At 39.7% G+C, this 16,906-nt stretch overlaps 1 long non-coding RNA gene and 2 other non-coding genes across 3 annotated transcripts; all 3 read right to left on the bottom strand.

Moving 5' to 3' along the window:
- Positions 1 to 3,254: 3,254 nt before the first annotated feature.
- LOC101176573 lies at positions 3,255 to 11,658 on the bottom strand. The gene is made up of 4 exons (XR_179032.2): positions 11,499 to 11,658; positions 6,774 to 7,202; positions 5,191 to 5,272; positions 3,255 to 4,075 (listed from the first exon to the last, which is right to left on the bottom strand). It is a non-coding gene; the product is annotated as an uncharacterized LOC101176573 (long non-coding RNA).
- LOC115837405 lies at positions 5,340 to 5,470 on the bottom strand. The gene has a single exon (XR_004032448.1). It is a non-coding gene; the product is annotated as a small nucleolar RNA SNORA63 (small nucleolar RNA).
- On the bottom strand, positions 6,553 to 6,719 carry LOC115837448. The gene has a single exon (XR_004032488.1). It is a non-coding gene; the product is annotated as a small nucleolar RNA SNORA81 (small nucleolar RNA).
- Positions 11,659 to 16,906: the final 5,248 nt, after the last annotated feature.

Below are 16,906 nucleotides of genomic sequence, written 5' to 3'. Positions count from 1 at the left end.
CCTCACCAGACACCAAGTCTGCTAGTGACTTGATCCTAGACTTCTCAGCCTCCAGAACTGTGAGAATAAGTATCTATTGTTTGTAAGCCATCCAGTCTATGGTCATCTGTTACAGTAGCCCGAACACACTAAGACACAGGGCTGTAAAGGCTACTTAGTAAATTAGGTAGTTATACTTTTTCCTAATACAGCATGTTAGGGTTTGTTTGCTGGTTTTGTTTAATCTTGATTTTTTTTTTTTTTTTTTTTTTTTTTTTTTTTTTTTTTTTTGAGGCAGAGTTTCGTTCTTGTTGCCCAGGCTGGAGTGCAACGGCACAATCTTGGCTCACCGCAGCCTCCGCCTCCCGGGTTCAAATGATTCTCCTGCCTCAGCCTCCCGAGTAGCTGGGATTACAGGCACCCACCACCACAGCCGACTAATTTTTTATTTTTAGTAGAGATGGGGTTTCTCCATGTTGGTCAGGCTGGTCTCAAACTCCCGACCTCAGGTGATCTGCCCGCCTTGGCCTCCCAAAGTGCTGGGATGACAGGCAAGAGCCACCATGCCTGGCCTGTTTCGATTTTTTGTCTCATCTTTATGCAGCTCTCCCCACCTGTCTCCTACACTTTGTAGGGAATGGACATCAGGGTAGATGCCCTTTCCCGCAGCTTATTCATTGGCTCTCCTTTTGCACATTTATTTACTGAAGGCAGTGATAACTTTTAATTGATATGATACTTCCAAGGAGTCTAGCATTTACCTTGCCACAGCAGCAGTTTCATGGTGAAGAAAATGGCAAGCATCAATACTGGGACTGAGAAAGGACAGGGGCTCTTTCCCGAAATTCATTAACATATTATTTTCTAGGCAATACTATTTGGTAGAACTCATTGCACGTCAGACAAGTTCTTTTAACAAATTATAAACTGTGGTCAAGACAAAACTTGATTTTTTTTTTTTTTTTGAGACAGAGTCTCGCTCTGTAGCCTAGGCTGGAGTACAGTGGTGCAATCTCGGCTCACTGCAACCCCTGCCTCCCCAGTTCAAGCAATTCTCCTTCCTCAGCCTCCCAAGTAGCTGAGACTACAGGCGTGAGCCACCACACCTGGCTAATTTTTTTATTTTTAGTAGAGATAGGGTTTCACCATGTTAGCCAGGCTGGTCTTGAACTGCTGACCTCAAGTGATCTGCCCGCCTCAGCCTCCCAAAGTGTTGGGATTACAGGCGTGAGCCACCACGCCTGGCCCTTGATAAATAATTTGAGATAATTTGAGTGGGAAAAAATAAGAATCTGATGTCTGTCATCAAAACATGACAACACCAAATGCTGGAGAGGTGTGCAGCAACAGGACTCTCATCCGCTGCTGGTGGGAATATAATAGCACAGCCAAGCTGGAGGACAGTTCGGCAGTTTCTTACAAAACGAAGCATACTCTTACCGTATGATCCAGCCATCACTCTCCTTGGTATTTACCCAAAGGAGCTGAAAACTTATGTCTGCACAAAAACCTGTGCGTTGATGTTTATAGCCGCTTTATTCATAATTGCCAAAGCTTGGAAGCAACATAGATGTCTTTCAGTAGGCAAATAGATAAACTGTAGTACATTCAAGCAATGCAATATTATTCAATGTTAAAAAGAAATGAGCTATGAAGTTATGAAAAGACATGGAGGAAGCTTAAGCAATATAAGTGAAAGATGCCAATCTGAAAAGGCTATATACTGTAGGATTCCAATTGTATGACATTCTGGAAAAGGGGAAACCATAGAGACAGTAGAAAGATCAGTGGTCGGCTGGGTGCGGTGGCTCATGCCTGTAATCCCAGCACTTTGGGAGGCCGAGGCGGATGGATCACGAGGTCAGGAGATCGAGACCATCCTGGCTAACATGGTCTTTACTAAACCCCGTCTTTACTAAAAAATACAAAAATTAGCTGGGCATGGTGGTGGGCGCCTGTAGTCCCTGCTACTTGGGAGGCTGAGGCAGAAGAATCGCTTGAACCCGGGAGGCAGAGGTTGCAGTGAGCCAAGATCACACCACTGCACTCCGGCCTGGGCGGCGGAGCAAGACTCCATCTTGAAAAAAAAAAAAAAAAGAAAGAAAAGAAAAAATCAGTGGTTGCCAGGGGTTGCGGGGAGGGATGAATCGGTAGAGCAGAGGATTTTCAGGGCAGTCAAAATACTCCATATGATGCTATAATGGTGGACATATGTCATCATAAATTTCTCTAAATCCATAGAATGTACAATACCAAGAATGAATCCTAATGTAAACTATGACTTTGAGTGATAATGACGTGTCAATAGAGGTTCAGTGATTGTAACCCATGTACCATTCTGGTGTGGGATGTAGAAGTGCGGGAGACTGTGCATGTGTGAGAACAGGGAGTGTATGGGAATTCTTTGTACTTTCTGCTCAGTTTTTCTGTTGACCTAAAATGGCTCTAAATAATAAAGTCTATTGTTTTAAAAAAAAAGGTCACGTTCAATGTCAATTTTTCTGTTATAGGACCCATTATATCTACTCCGTGTTATTGTTATGGAAAAAAAAACTTTACTGATTAATATTAGTCCATTAACAAAGAAAACTTTGCTGTTATGTAACTACTTTGCATGTACCAGAAAATTTTTGCCACACCAGAAGAGGGAGAAGTCTTATGTTCAAATGCTTCCTTTTTCTCATAAGAAGCAGATAATGCTTGGCAGATGGTGCTGATGAACACCCTCATTGATCAGTCTTTGTGCTACTGCCAAGCAGCACAAATATTAGCAGCAGCTAACTTGGAACTTTTGTTGTTGTTGTTTGAGACAGAGTCTCGCTCTGTCATCCAGGTTGGAATGCAGTGCCATGATCGCAGCTCTCTGCAACCTCCGCCTCCCAGGTTCAAGCAATTCTCCTGCCTCAGCCTCCCGAGTAGCTGGGATTACAGGCACGCACCACCATGCCCGGCTAATTTTGTATTTTTAGTAGAGACAGGGTTTCACCATTTTGGTCAGGCTGGTGTCTCGAACTCCTGACCTCAGGTGATCTGCCCGCCTGGGCCACCCAAAGTGCTGGGATTACAGGCATGAGCCATCATGCCCAGTCTGTGAGCCAACACACCCAGCCCAATTTGGAACTATTAAACCTTTTTATAAAAAGCCACATTTCTGTGTAATTTTGTAACTGGAATAAAATATTTACTATAGAGTACTATTTCATTTCATCTTCTTCCTTTGAAAATATGGAGTTACGGCAAAAAGTATGATTTTTAAGGAATAAGGACCAAATCACTTTAAAGAAAAAATACTTTATTGTAATTTATTGAACCTTTAATATACAATATGGCAATTTTTCTGGGATTTAACTCTAGGACATGATTGCTGCTGGTATTTAGCAAAAGGCTCAGGTTCACACCTAGCACTAATAAAATGCTTTTCTGAATAAAAACATAATACCAAACAAAATGAATTCAAATATTTGCTTTAAAAAAATTATTTTAAAGTTTGTTCTATTCAGCCTAACACAATAAAGGGAGATACCATGGTTTAACATAATTAGCTGATTTTATACACTGCATATCTTTAAGTCCACTTAATAATAAAATAAGTATATTATTAAGTGATAGAGAACACTTAATATACCGATTTTTACAGAACTAGGAAATAAATTTCTTTTTTTTCTTTTGAGACAGATTCTTGAGGAAGTAACATTTCTAAGAAAGATTTTTACAGACACTCATCTTTCATACCCAACCACAGGGTCTAACTCTGAAGAGGATAAAACCAATTACTTTCCTCCCAGGAGCTCATGACTAATGATAGCGTAAATCTATGCTATCAAAACCTGCGTCTCTCATCTGTTTTGAGTATTCAGGCAAGATTCAAATATTCTCAAAGAAAGAAACACAGTAGGCGTTGTGATCGCCTGCTCAGCAGCAGCAAGCACCGCATCCCAAACTATCTCATCCCAAGAATTAAATGAGGCCAGCTGTGTACACTGGCATTTCCCCCACTATAGCACTGCAGAAGGTCTCAGTGTCACAAAGAATCCTTTTGTCTTCTTTAATATTTGTGGTCACAGCTGTCTTCCCAAGTTGACCCCTACTGCCAGTTCTGAACAAAAGAAAAAGCATGAATCAGAATATTATTCAGCAAGTACTACATGAACTACTGAACAATCTGAGCTACTAGCTAATCATCGGTGGCTGTTTATTTGCCAGAATTATATGTAGAGTGCTTCTAAATGGAATACAAGATACTGATCAAAATATCTACAGAAAAAGAAAAGATTTACTTTGTAGTTAGTACAAAAGGAGTAAAGGCTTATCTGGCTGAGAAATGAACATTACTACTTACAAAGCAGATGAAAGTATTGGGTTTAGGGTAGTAAAATTAAAGCCCCTACCAAATGGGCCAGCCAAGAGTGGGTGTCAAGTCAGCCTGGGACAGATGTAAACACCAGGCACAAAACAAAAGCAACAGTTATGAATCCATTTGATACACTTTCAGAATTAACTACAGATGTCAGCTCTGAAATGTTCACTGTTGTTTAGGACTACGCTGTCCAATAAATAGTCACTAGCTACATATGGCTATTTAAATTTAAATTAATTAAAATTAAATGAAATAGGCTGGGCACGGTGGCTGACGCCTGTAATCCCAGCACTTTGGGAGGCCAAGGCGGGTGGATCACTTGAGGTCAGGAGTTCGAGAATGGCCTGGCCAATATGGTGAAACCCTGTCTCTACTAAAAATACAAAAATTAGCCGGGAGTGGTGGTGGGCACCTGTAATCCCAGCCTCTCGGGAGGCTGAGGCAGGAGAATCATTTGAACCCAGGAGACGGAGGTTGCAGTGAGTCGGGATTGCGCCACTGCACTCTAGCCTGGGTAACAAGAGCCAAACTCCATCTCAAAAAAAAAAAAAAAAAAAAAAAGTTGCATTAAGCGCATTTCAATAGTCACATGTTATCTGTCACTCCTGACTCCTTCTGGTCAACAAGAACCTCAGATATCATAGCATATATTTAAATTATGTTTCAAAAAGCAACTGCTGCACACTCTCTAGGCCACACAAGAGTAATGAACTATATATAACAGCATAGTTCACTGTGGAGTGTGACCTTTATCCCCCTATAACTTCAGCTGGCAAAGTCTACTATAAACTTTCCCCCTAAACCAACTTTTGCTAGACAGATACTGCCATTAAATAAGGAACTGGAATACTTACCAACAAGTCAGTAGCAGTCAAAATATGGTTTGTCCTTTATCTGAATTCCCTCCTGATAATGTTTTCTTCCTTCTGTCGCTACCTGCAAAACACCACCAACCCCTAATTCTCAAGAGTCATTTGTTAAGTCAGTACTTAAATTGGTAAATATGTATGAGACCAAACATCCCCGCTGCTAGAGCACCATGGCAGACAGGGCTTGAAAGGTAACAGTTTTATTTTGAGCAGGGGGCAAAGACAATGCAGCACTTCACAGCTACAATGTAACTAGATCCTGCCTCAGTTTACTAAGAAAATACAGTGGACCCTTGAAGGAAATGGGTCTGAACTGGGCAGGACCACTTATAAGTGGCTTCTCTTCTGCCTCTGCCACCCTTTAGACAGCAAGACCAACCCCTCCACTCCCTCCTCCTCCTTAGCCTACTTGACATGAACATGAGGAAGATAAAGACCTTTACGGTGATCCACTTCCACCTAATGCATAGTAAATGTATTTTCTCTTCCTTACGATTTTCTTAATAACATTTTCTTTTCTCTAGTTTCCTTTACTGTAAGAATACAGTATATCATAGGTATAACATATAAAATATGTGTTTAATCGACTGTTATTAGTAGGGCTTCTGGTCAACATTAAGCTGTTAGTAGTAAAGTTTTTTGGGAGTCAAAAATTATACGCAGATTTTCGACTGTATGCGGGTTGGTGCCCCTAATCATGTCGTTCAAGGCTCAACTATAATCAGATTATTAATAGCATCTTAATTAGCAATACTAGGGAAGAGAAGCTCTTATCACACCAGAAACTGGCATATGCTGTTTCTTAGAAGCCCGGATACCTTTCACTCTGTGTTCTACGAGGAACAATCTGACTGGTCAGGCTCTCGTCATAAAGAGCATACAATTTCCTTCCTTATAGTATTTCCAAGAGGAAAATGTTAATTCATGTCAGAGTTGGAATAAAAAGCCATTTGCTTTCTACACCTCATCCCTACCACTGGAAGAGAATAGTTATTCATTGATTTTACTAATTCTGCCTATATATAGATATTACTGTACCAAATCTTAGAACAAAGTACCCTGTTGTTAAAAAAGAGGTTCAACTCAGGCCAGGCACAATGGCTCACACCTGTAATCCCAGCACTTCAGGAGGCCGAGGCGGGCAGATCAGCTGAGGTGAGGAGTTCAAAACCAGCCTGGCCAATATGGTGAAACCCTGTCTCTACTAAAAATACAAAAAACTAGCCAGGCACGGTGGTGGGCACCTGTGATCCCAGCTACTCGGGAGGCTGAGGCAGGAGAATCACTTGAACCCAGGAGGTGGAGACTGCAGTGAGCTGAGATTGCGCCACTACACTCCAGCCTGGATGACAGTGACACTCCATCTAAAAAAAGAGAAAAAAAAAGGTTCAACTCAGTTTTTCTATCTGGTACAGCTGTTTTTTTTTCTTGGGTTTTCTCTGACAGCTTTATTACAAATCCTAAGACATGATACTAGTTTCTGCAATTTTAGTACAGAGCTTAAACAAGAAGGTAAATTTTAAATCCATGGCTACGGTTTTTATGTATATCAATTAGAAAAACATTACCCTCTTTCAAAATTATTGTAAAACATTGATTCTTTCAAGGGCCAATTCTTCCTTATTCACCGGAATTTGAAATAGATCTGTCATGAACTTCTTGGTAACTTCCAACATATTGAGGCAGAAAGCAACACAATCTTTAAAAAGAGCCAATAACTGACCAGGCTCAGTGGTTCACGCCTGTAATCCCAGCACTTTGGAAGGCCGAGGCAGGCGGATCACTTGAGGTCAGAAATTTGAGACCAGCCTGGCCAACAAGCCGAAACCAGGTCTCTACCAAAAATACAAAAATTAGCTGGGCATGGTGGCAGATGCCTGTACTCCCAGCTACTACTCGGGAGGCTGAGGCATGAGAATCGCTTGAATCCGAGAGACGGAGATTGCAGTGATCTCAGATAGTGCCACTGCACTCCATAATGGTGATGAAGTGAGACTCTGAAAAAAAAAAGACAATGAGTAATTATGTTGACAAATCAATTAAGCAGATATAATAGTTTCATAACAATATTTAGAGAAATAATGTTTGAGACCAAGCGTCCATGTCTTACTATAGAACTGAGTGAGACAGAGATTGTGGGAAACAATTGCTTTGAGCAGGGGGCAAGGACAACACAGCACTTCACAGCTATATTGTAACAATGAATCCAACCTGCCAGCTGGAGAAAACTCATGTGCACACATGAGTACTTGTATTTAATTTCTAGTAAATCTCATGGATTTGATCCTTAATTCCTTGGTTCAACATTTTTATCTGCTTCATCCAAAACAAACTGCTCCTTTTGAAAAGTTAGAAAAAAATGTTTCACTTGAGTGTGAGTTGGACATTGTGATCTCCTTCCTAATAGTACAGTGTGGAAGGAGGGTAGAAGAGTAACTTTCTAGCACAGAACCCTTTCAAATACTACCTCAGCCACGTAATTAAGGTCAACAGCAACCATCATAACTCTCAATCTGATGTGATGAGAATCACACTTTAGGCTGGGTGTGGTGCCTCATGCCTGTAATCCCAGTGCTTTGGGAGGCCGAGGCAGGCGGATCACCTGAGGTCGGGAGTTTGAGACCAGCCTGACCAACATGGAGAAACCCCATACTAAAAATACAAAAATAGCCAGGCATGGTGGTGCATGCCTGTAGTCCCAGCTACTCGGGAGGCTGAGGCAGGAGAATTGCTTGAAACCGCGAGGCAGAGGTTGCAGTGAGCCAAGATTGCGCCATTGTACTTCAGCCTAGGCAACAAGAGCGAAACTCCGTCTCAAAAAAAAAAAAAAAAAGAGAATCACGCTTCCTTCTCAAAGCCCCAAATTCAAGTCTAATTCAGAGGAAAACATCAGTCAATTCTAACAGAAGGATATCCTACAAAATACCTGAATACTCCTCCTCCAAACTGTCAAGGTCACCAAAAATATGAAAAATCTGAGAAACTGTCACAGCCTAGAGGGGTCTAAAGAGACATGACAGCAAAATGCAATGTGGTATCCTGGATAAGATTCTGGAACAGAAAAAGCACTTTACATAAAAACTAAGAAAACTTGAATAAATTGTGGACCTTAGTTCATAATGACACATCAATGTTGGTTCATTAATTGTATCATACTGGCCGGGTGCAGTGGCTCACGCCTGTAATCCCAACACTTTGGGAGGCCAAGGCAGGTGGATCATGAGGTCGGGAGTTCGGGACCAGCCTGGCCAATATGGTGAAACACTGTCTACTAAAAATACAAAAATTAGCTGGGCATGGTGGTGTGCGCCTGTAGTCCCAGGTGCTCGGGAGGCTGAGGCAGGAGGATCACTTGAACCCGGGAGGTGGAGGTTGCAGTGAGCTGAGATCATGCCACTGCACTCCAGCCTGGGTGACAGAGTAAGACTCCGCCTCAAAAAAAAAAAAAAGAAAAAAGAAAAAAATGGTATCATAATAACCATAATATAATCACACCACAAATTTACCATACTAACATAAAATGTTAATAACAGGAATAATAGGGTGCAAGGTATATGGGAACTCTTTGTACTATCTTCTCTGTAAACCTGTAACTTTTTTTCTGGAAACCTAAAACCATTTTAAAAATAAAATAAAGTCTATTTTTCAAAAGTCTTAGTATCACCTCTAGATATTCATGTGTAGCAACTTGCTTCATTAGGCTATTTTCCCTCCCATATCCTAAATATCACTGGCTAAAAAAATGTCCTAGGAAAAATCAAAATAGACATTTCCTACATTATTATTCTGTGTTTAAGATGTATAAACAGGGAATAAGCTCTGCATTTACATCTCCAGAGCAAGTTGTTCCGATATGTATTCACTGGTTATCATTCACTTTAAAGATAATTATCTTTCCAGTAGGAAACCATGACTTATATACAGCCTTCATCTTAATGAAGCCTATCGCTTTGTTAAAACAAGCTTTACTTCATAGCTAATACAGCAGTGAGCTTTGAAAACAGATAGCATGTAGATATCCCAAATGACAAAGATTCCCAACTAATAACACATCACTGCAGTTTTCATGTTGCACACTGCATTTAAACTTGACAACAGTGAACAGAAAAGGCATGCATCCTAGTCTACCCAGAAAGAAAGCTTCAGTTTGTCAATCTGTTGAGATACAGCCCTATAAACCATATCTGCAACCCCAGTTTTTCTTTAATTTGAAACAAAAACTCCCTGCGTACAGGGATAATAGTTAAAAAGAAGGTTCTGAATGGACAACTTTATACTAAGTCTTAAGCATAAAGTTTTATATTTTTATAAAACCCCAAGTATCTGGGAAGTTAGGTCTCCCTGAGGGCAGACCTTAACTAACGACGCGGTAGAGACATAAACACACCAGCTTGCTGGTTCTCTGGCAAGGACAACTGCAAGGATTGACTATGCACACTGACTTAGAGTTAAGCAGCAGTGAGCCACCTCCAGGGGAACAGGCTTAGAGCAGCTGGCTCACTGGCCTTCCTTCCCTTTCTATTCTATTTCTCTATTCCCCTGCAATTTTTTCCTGGAAACTTTCTAATTATTTGCACAGGAATTCCTGTGTTAGGGTTTACTTCTGGGGCCCTAAGACACATGATACAGTAAGTATTTTTAAACGGATGACTCTTATCTTTAAAAGCAGTATAACTTGCTACTTTTTTGACATATTCTGATGTAAAAGATAAAGTCACTTTGCCACTGCTTAATGTAAACAGAGAAAACTGATTTGGAAAAGTTTTAAAATTCAAATTTAAATATGAAAGATCTTCATCCTTTACCCGTGATACGTGCTACAGATATTTTCTCCAAATCCAGTTTTTTTTCAGTTTTCTTTTGACTTTATGATGTATTTGCCATGCTATTTGTTTTATGTGGTCAAATTTATCAACTTTTTATTTTATTGCTTATGGGTTTTTGAGTCATAGTTAGAAAGCCTTTTTCTTTTAGTACTTGTATTGTTTTATTTTTCACATTTAGATCCCTGATCCATTTAGACTTTATTTTTGTTATGCTATAAGGTGTAGATCTAATTTTATCTTTTTCCAAATGGCCAACCAGTTGGCCCAGCTCCATGTATTACAAAGCCCAACTCTGCTCCAAGATATGTAATAGCACCTTTATCTTTAACTTTCTATGTGCACTTGGGGTTATTTCTGGATTTTCTATTCTATTCTACTTGTCTTTTTATATTATTCACACACTAGTTCCACATCTTAATTAGAGACTTTGTAACCTCTATAGTCATAAAACCTCTATGACTGCCTTCATAACCTGTATAATACAGTTTTAATTACAGAAACTAACGACAAACATAACTGTAAACCAATATTGAACTCTGGCTAGTTGGTCTGTTTTTTCACAGTGGTATCGGTTAGCAATTTTGAATCTACTTTTTGCACACGATTCAGCAAAGTAGTGAATATCTTGATATCTTGTGGATAAGGAGAGCCAGCTTTCTCACTCTCAGAAAACAGTTACAATTATAGAAAGGGCAGATCTGACTGAACCGTGAGATGCTGAACTGGAACTGAGGTAACAGTATGAACTCAGCTGTTTTTTAAACATACATGTAGATAGATAGATAGATAGATATAAAACAGATATAGATGTGCCTGGATTGATGCGTGTATGGATGTGTGTGGGGGAGGGTGCGTGTACACATATAAATATATATGTATATATACGTACATACACACACATATATACATAAATACATGTGTGTGTGCATCTCTCTCTCTCTATATATATATATATACATAAAATTTCCTAGCGTTGTCTGCTGAGACAGTCTAGAAGCAATGGCATCCTAGTAGCAACGAACGCAACCTACAGCCTAGATACGGCTGTAAAATAGCATTCTCCAAAAAAAGGAACCAGGATTCTTTGGAGAAATGTATGACTCCAAGGCAGGAGCTAAGTACAAGATGAGCCTGGAACATCTTGTGTCCTTAAACAGGGAATGACGAGGGACATGTTAAAAGGACACGGGAACCAGAAGTAAGCAAATGAATAAACGGGGGAGAAAGGAAAGCGTTTCCTTACTATAGAAAAAGAGAAAACAGAAAAGCATTCTGTAGCTCGTGCCTTGTGGGGGCGGGGGAAGACAGAGGCCTGGCAGCAGAAGGACGCCCTCTGGAAGGGTGACTGGAAGCCGAATCCCCTGACAAGCGGATGCCGTCCTGTCTTCCCGCTCGAGCCTCCTTCTCCCTTCACCACCCACCCCGCGCCCCCACGCACCGATCCACCGCGGCTTTATGCCCCGTCACCTTGGCAACAGCAGCGGGCTAGGGCAGTGTCGCCACCAGTTTCTCGCAGCCGCCAGCAGCACTGACGCTGCAAAGGTTGCCGCCATGTCCCCTCGGTCCCGCCGCTTGTTGAAGTGCGGCTGCGTCTCCATTGCCGTCCACATCACCTCCGTTCGGTGTGAAAGCCTCTTGTCCTCCTCTGGCCACCGTCCAGGTCTGAACCAAGAAATGAGCCAATCCCAGCGAGGCATTCAGGTGGGGGCGTTACCGTTGAAACCACTCGGCTACAATCTGCCAATCGGGCTCGTGCCCGCAGCGTGTGGTCTCGGCCCTTGGGACCCTGGGGGTTTGCATCTACTCCGGGGTGGTGTTGGGGGCTGGGAGGATCTGCTCTGTCCCCAGCCTCCTTAGGCCCTGGGTGTCCCTATCGCCGTTTCCGCGCAAGAACCGCAAGGGCCCACCCTCTCGCAGGCTCCAGGGCAAGAAACCGTCCTCTTGACCTTCGATTTTTAGAGAACTGAGGTGAAGAAACGGGGCGGGAGACTGTCGTAGGATACAAAGGAGTGGAGAATAAAACAATGCAAAATTGTATAACATTTTCAAAATGTAAAAAAAAAAAATCGATTAAGAAATCCTCTTAACCGTCTCAAAACTGAGATTACTGAATATCTTAAAAATGAAAAAAAAAAAAGAGAAAGCTGTGCATATTAGTACCTGTGGGATATACGAATGCAGTGCTTTTAAAAATTCAAAATAAAAGTAAATTAAATAATTCAGAAAAAAATAGCAAGGGAAACCTAAGAAAAGCCAAAAGAAGGAATTCGTAAGAATAAAAGAAGAAAATAAAAAATAGAAATGGGAATGGGAATACTAATAAGCAAGAGATTTGAAAAAGGCAACAATAGGGTGGTTGGCTCAAGATAGAAAGAGGAGCACATCAAAATACAAAATGATAAAGGGGAAATAACCATAGATACAGGAAAACTTAAAAGAATTGCATGATCAGTCAGTTCTATGTAATAAATTTGAAAACTTGAATGAAATGGACAAGATTCCAAGAAAATATAATTTACCAAAACATTCCAGAGATAGAAATTCTAAGTAGACCAATTACCATAGAAGAAATAGTTGTTGGCCAGGCGCAGTGGCTCACGCCTGTAATCCCAGCACTTTGAGAGGCCGAGGCAGGCAGATCACCCGAGGTCAGGAGTTCGAAACCAGCCTGACCAACATGGAGAAACCCTGTCTCTACTAAAAATACAAAATTAGCCGGGCATGGTGGCACATGCCTGTAATCCCAGCTACTCGGGAGGCTGAGGCAGGAGAATCGCTTGAACCTGGGAGGTGGAGGTTGCGGTGAGCCGAGATTGTGCCATTGCACTCCAGCCTGGGCAACAAGAGCGAAACTCGGTTTCAAAAAAAAAAGAAAAGAAATAGATGTTGTTAGAGAACTGCATTTCTCCATAGCTGAATCCACAGAAGCACTAGGCCCAAATTACTTCATAGGATAATTCTGTGAAAATTTAAGGAACAGAGAGTTGGTTGCTGTTGATTCTGCCTTAAGCACAGAAAAAAGAGGAAACATTTCAAATTCTATTTATGAAGTGAGCATAACATTTATACCAAAATCTCATAAAACACCCATACAGCATACATATACTTTGACCACAGAAATTCTTACTCATGGCCAGGTGCGGTGGCTCACACCTGTAATCCTAGCACTTTGGGAGGCCAAGGCAGACAGATCACCTGAGGTCAGGAGTTCAAGACTAGCTTGGCCAACTTGGTGAAACCCTGTCTCTATTAAAAATACAAAAATTAGCCAGGCATGGTGGTGTGTGCCTGTAATCTCAGCTACCCAGGAGACTGAAGCAGGAGAATCGCTGGAACTCGGGAGGTGGAGGCTGCAGTGAGCCAAGATCACACCACTGCACTCCAGCCTGGGAGACAGAGCAAGACTCCATCTCTAAAAAATTAAAAAAAAAAAAAAAATTCATACTCATGAATATTACTGGAAAAATCCTAAATCAAATAAAAATTATAATAAATATTTCTATTTTACTAGAAATAGCTGGGTACAGTGGCTTGTGCCTGTAGTCCCAGCTACTTGTGAGGCTGAAGTGGGAGGATCCCTTGAGCCCAGGAGTTCTAGGCCAGCCTGGGCAATGTAGTGAGACCTCCCGTCTCTAAACATCATTATAAAGAAAAATAAAAATTTGTCATCTCCAAAATGCAAAAAGGTATTTGATAAAATTCAACATACATTCTTGATTTTTAAAAAACTTGTAAAATTCAGCAAATGATACTGATGCAACTGGGTAGCCATCTAGAAAAAGTAAAGTTGGATCCCAACTCAGACTCATACCTCACATCAAAATAAATTCCAGATAAAGATTAAATGGAAAAGATGAAGTATAAGTGTACTTCATTAAATCCTGATACATTCTGTAGCACAGGAAATTTTATAAAGCAATACCCAAATGCCATAAGAGAGAAAACTGATGTATTCAATTACTTAAAAAAATTAAAAATCAGCAAAAGTACATAAACTAAAAGTGGCAGACAGCAATCCGGGTGAAAAATTGCAACTCATGTCACAGACAATGGACTAATTTCCCTAATACATGAGAAAGTACCTATAATTCAACAATATTAGCAACTTATTAGAAAAATCGACACAATATCAACAGTTCACAGAAAACACAAATACAGAATAAAAGGGCTCAATTTTATTCAAAATAAAAAAATACATTTCATTTTAGAAAATATGTTTTAAAATATACTGTAATTGAGGAAGTAGCAGGAAAACAGGCATTTTTATACTTTGCTGATGGAAGCAGAAATTGGCAATAATGCTATGAAGAACAGTTTAACAATAAGTACCCAAATTGCAAATTTACAAACCTTTGACCTAGCAATTCTATTTCTAGGAATTTATCTTACAGGTGTACTCCTACATGCTGAAATGATGGGTGAATAAGGAAATTCATTTCTAAATTCATAATAGCAAAGATAAAAGAGTTTAAATGCCCATCAGTGCAAAACTGATGAATTATAGGATAGCCATTTATACAATGGGTTACTATGCAGTCATTGAAAATAATTGAAATCCTAGAGTTTCTGCATCATGTGTACTGATATGGAATTATCTCTAAAATATACTGAAGGATGAAAAAAGCAAGATACAGAAATGCATCTATTATGCTATAAGTTTTATTAAAAAAATCAAAAGGAAACATAGATGCGATTACTTACATGTATACACAGGTGTTTCCTCTGGGAAGGAAAAATGTGGTGGCTCAGAGAAAGAAGTAGGAGAAATTCCTTTTCATTGTATACACTTTTGACTCGAATTTTGTACCACATGCATGCTTTAGCTATTGGAATGAACACATCCAAAGAAAAAAATCAGTGAAATTAAAGATACGTCAATTAAAACTTCCCAAACTGAAAATAAAAGAATTAAAAAAAAGAACAAAAAAAATTGAACAGAATATAGGCACACCTCAGAGATATTACAGGCGTGGCTCCACACCACTGCAACAAAGCAAGTCACACTAAATTTTTGGTTTCCCAGTGCATATAAAATGCTAATGAAGTGAGCACAAGCTGTTGGAAAAATGGTGCCAATAGACTTGCTTGACACAAGTTTGCTGCAAACCTTCAATTTGTAAAAAGCATAATATCTGTGAAGTGCAATAAAGTGAAGTGTAATATCACAATGTATGCCTGTATCCAAGAATTATGGGACAATTACAAAAGGTGTGACATATGTATTAGAAGCAAATTTTTGGTGCCACAAAAGAAATAGCACTCAAACATAAATTTAATTTTCTCAGCAAGGCAATTTTACTTCTATAGAAGGGTGTGACTCATGGATGGAGCAATGGCAAGAGCACACCTGAACAAGGGAGGGGAAGGGGTTTTTATTCCTGACATAGGTAGCCCCTACTGCTGTGTTGTTCCCCTATTGGCTAGGGTTGGACCAAACAGTCTAAGTTAATTCCAATTGGCTATTTTAAAGACAGCAGGGGTATGAGTCGGAGTGACAGGGTGAGTAGCTTCGGCGGGAAAGACAGTTATGGAACAGGTGACTAAAGGTGACCTAGGTCAGAGCAGGTGACCATGGGTGACTCAGGATGGAGCAGGTGACCAGGGGAACAGATGTGAACAACTGATTAGAACTGGTGGGTTATTTACTGAAACTAGGGGCAAGGAGACGAGGAGAACAAGGAAGTTAAACTTTAAAATGAAGAACAAAGAACGGGGAGCTGAACACACTGATACATTGGTTCTTTGGAGAGGATCTCAGAACTCATTGTACTTAACAATTTACAGGCTGAAACCTTTGAAGAGGAATTTATTATATCCTACATATGCATAATGGAAACACCAGAAAGATCAGAAAGAGTGAAAGGAAAAATCATTTGAAGAAATATTTGAAGTGATAATGGCTGTAACTTTTCCAAAAATAATGGTAGATACCAATTCACAAATCCGGGAAGGTGAGATAACACCAACCACGATAAATGAACAAAAAAAACAACATCTAGACATATATTCAAATTGCAGGAAATCAAAGACAAAGAGAAAATCATGAAAGTAGCCAGAAAAAAAAGCCACCTTACCTGTGGAGGAATTACATTAGACTTCTCAGAAACTATCCATGCAAGAAGAGTGAAGTGAAATATTTAAATTATTGAAAGAAATTATTGAAAGAAAAAATGATCAATCTGAAATTCTGTATCAAGTGAAATTATCCTTCAAAATGAAGGAGAAATAAAGACATTCTTAGAAAAATGAAAGCTGAGGGAATTTGTCACCAATAGACCTGCCTTGCAAGAAATGTTAACAGAAGTTCTTCAGAAAGAAGGTAAATAATTCAAAAGCTCATATTTACTTAAAGAAAGAGCATTATAGAAAGAATAAATGAAGGTAATATATAACCTCTTATTTTTCTGATTCTCAGTTTATTTAGCAGTTAATAGTTTGTTCAAAATTATAATAGCAACAATGTACTGAGTGATGATAGCTTCTAGATAAGTGAAGTAAATGACAGAAATGTAATAAAGGATGAGAGGAATGAATTGGGAATACTCTGTCATAAGATACTTGTACTATATATGAAGTCGTGTAATGTTATTTGAAAGAAGATTTACTTATATTAGTTGTAAATGTAAATGGAAAACTCTAGGACATCACTAACTTTTTTTAAAAAGATGTATAATTGAAACTATAGGGGAGAAGCATTTTTTTCCTCTATCCTTCATACTTCTTAGGTGGGACCCCTTGTAACAAAAGATTAACCATAGAACAAATGGAAGTTTATTAACATAATGTGTTAAATAAAATTTATAGGAGGTGACTGATTTAAATTGAGCTGCTTTGCTTGCCCAATAGACCAAACCAAAATGGAATCACACTAAAGT

The sequence above is a fragment of the Nomascus leucogenys genome, chromosome 11, assembly GCF_006542625.1.
Source record: "Nomascus leucogenys isolate Asia chromosome 11, Asia_NLE_v1, whole genome shotgun sequence".
Classification (NCBI taxonomy): domain Eukaryota; kingdom Metazoa; phylum Chordata; class Mammalia; order Primates; family Hylobatidae; genus Nomascus; species Nomascus leucogenys.
The sequence above is the reverse complement of the archived record's forward strand: the minus strand, read 5'-3'. Positions and strand labels throughout refer to the sequence as shown.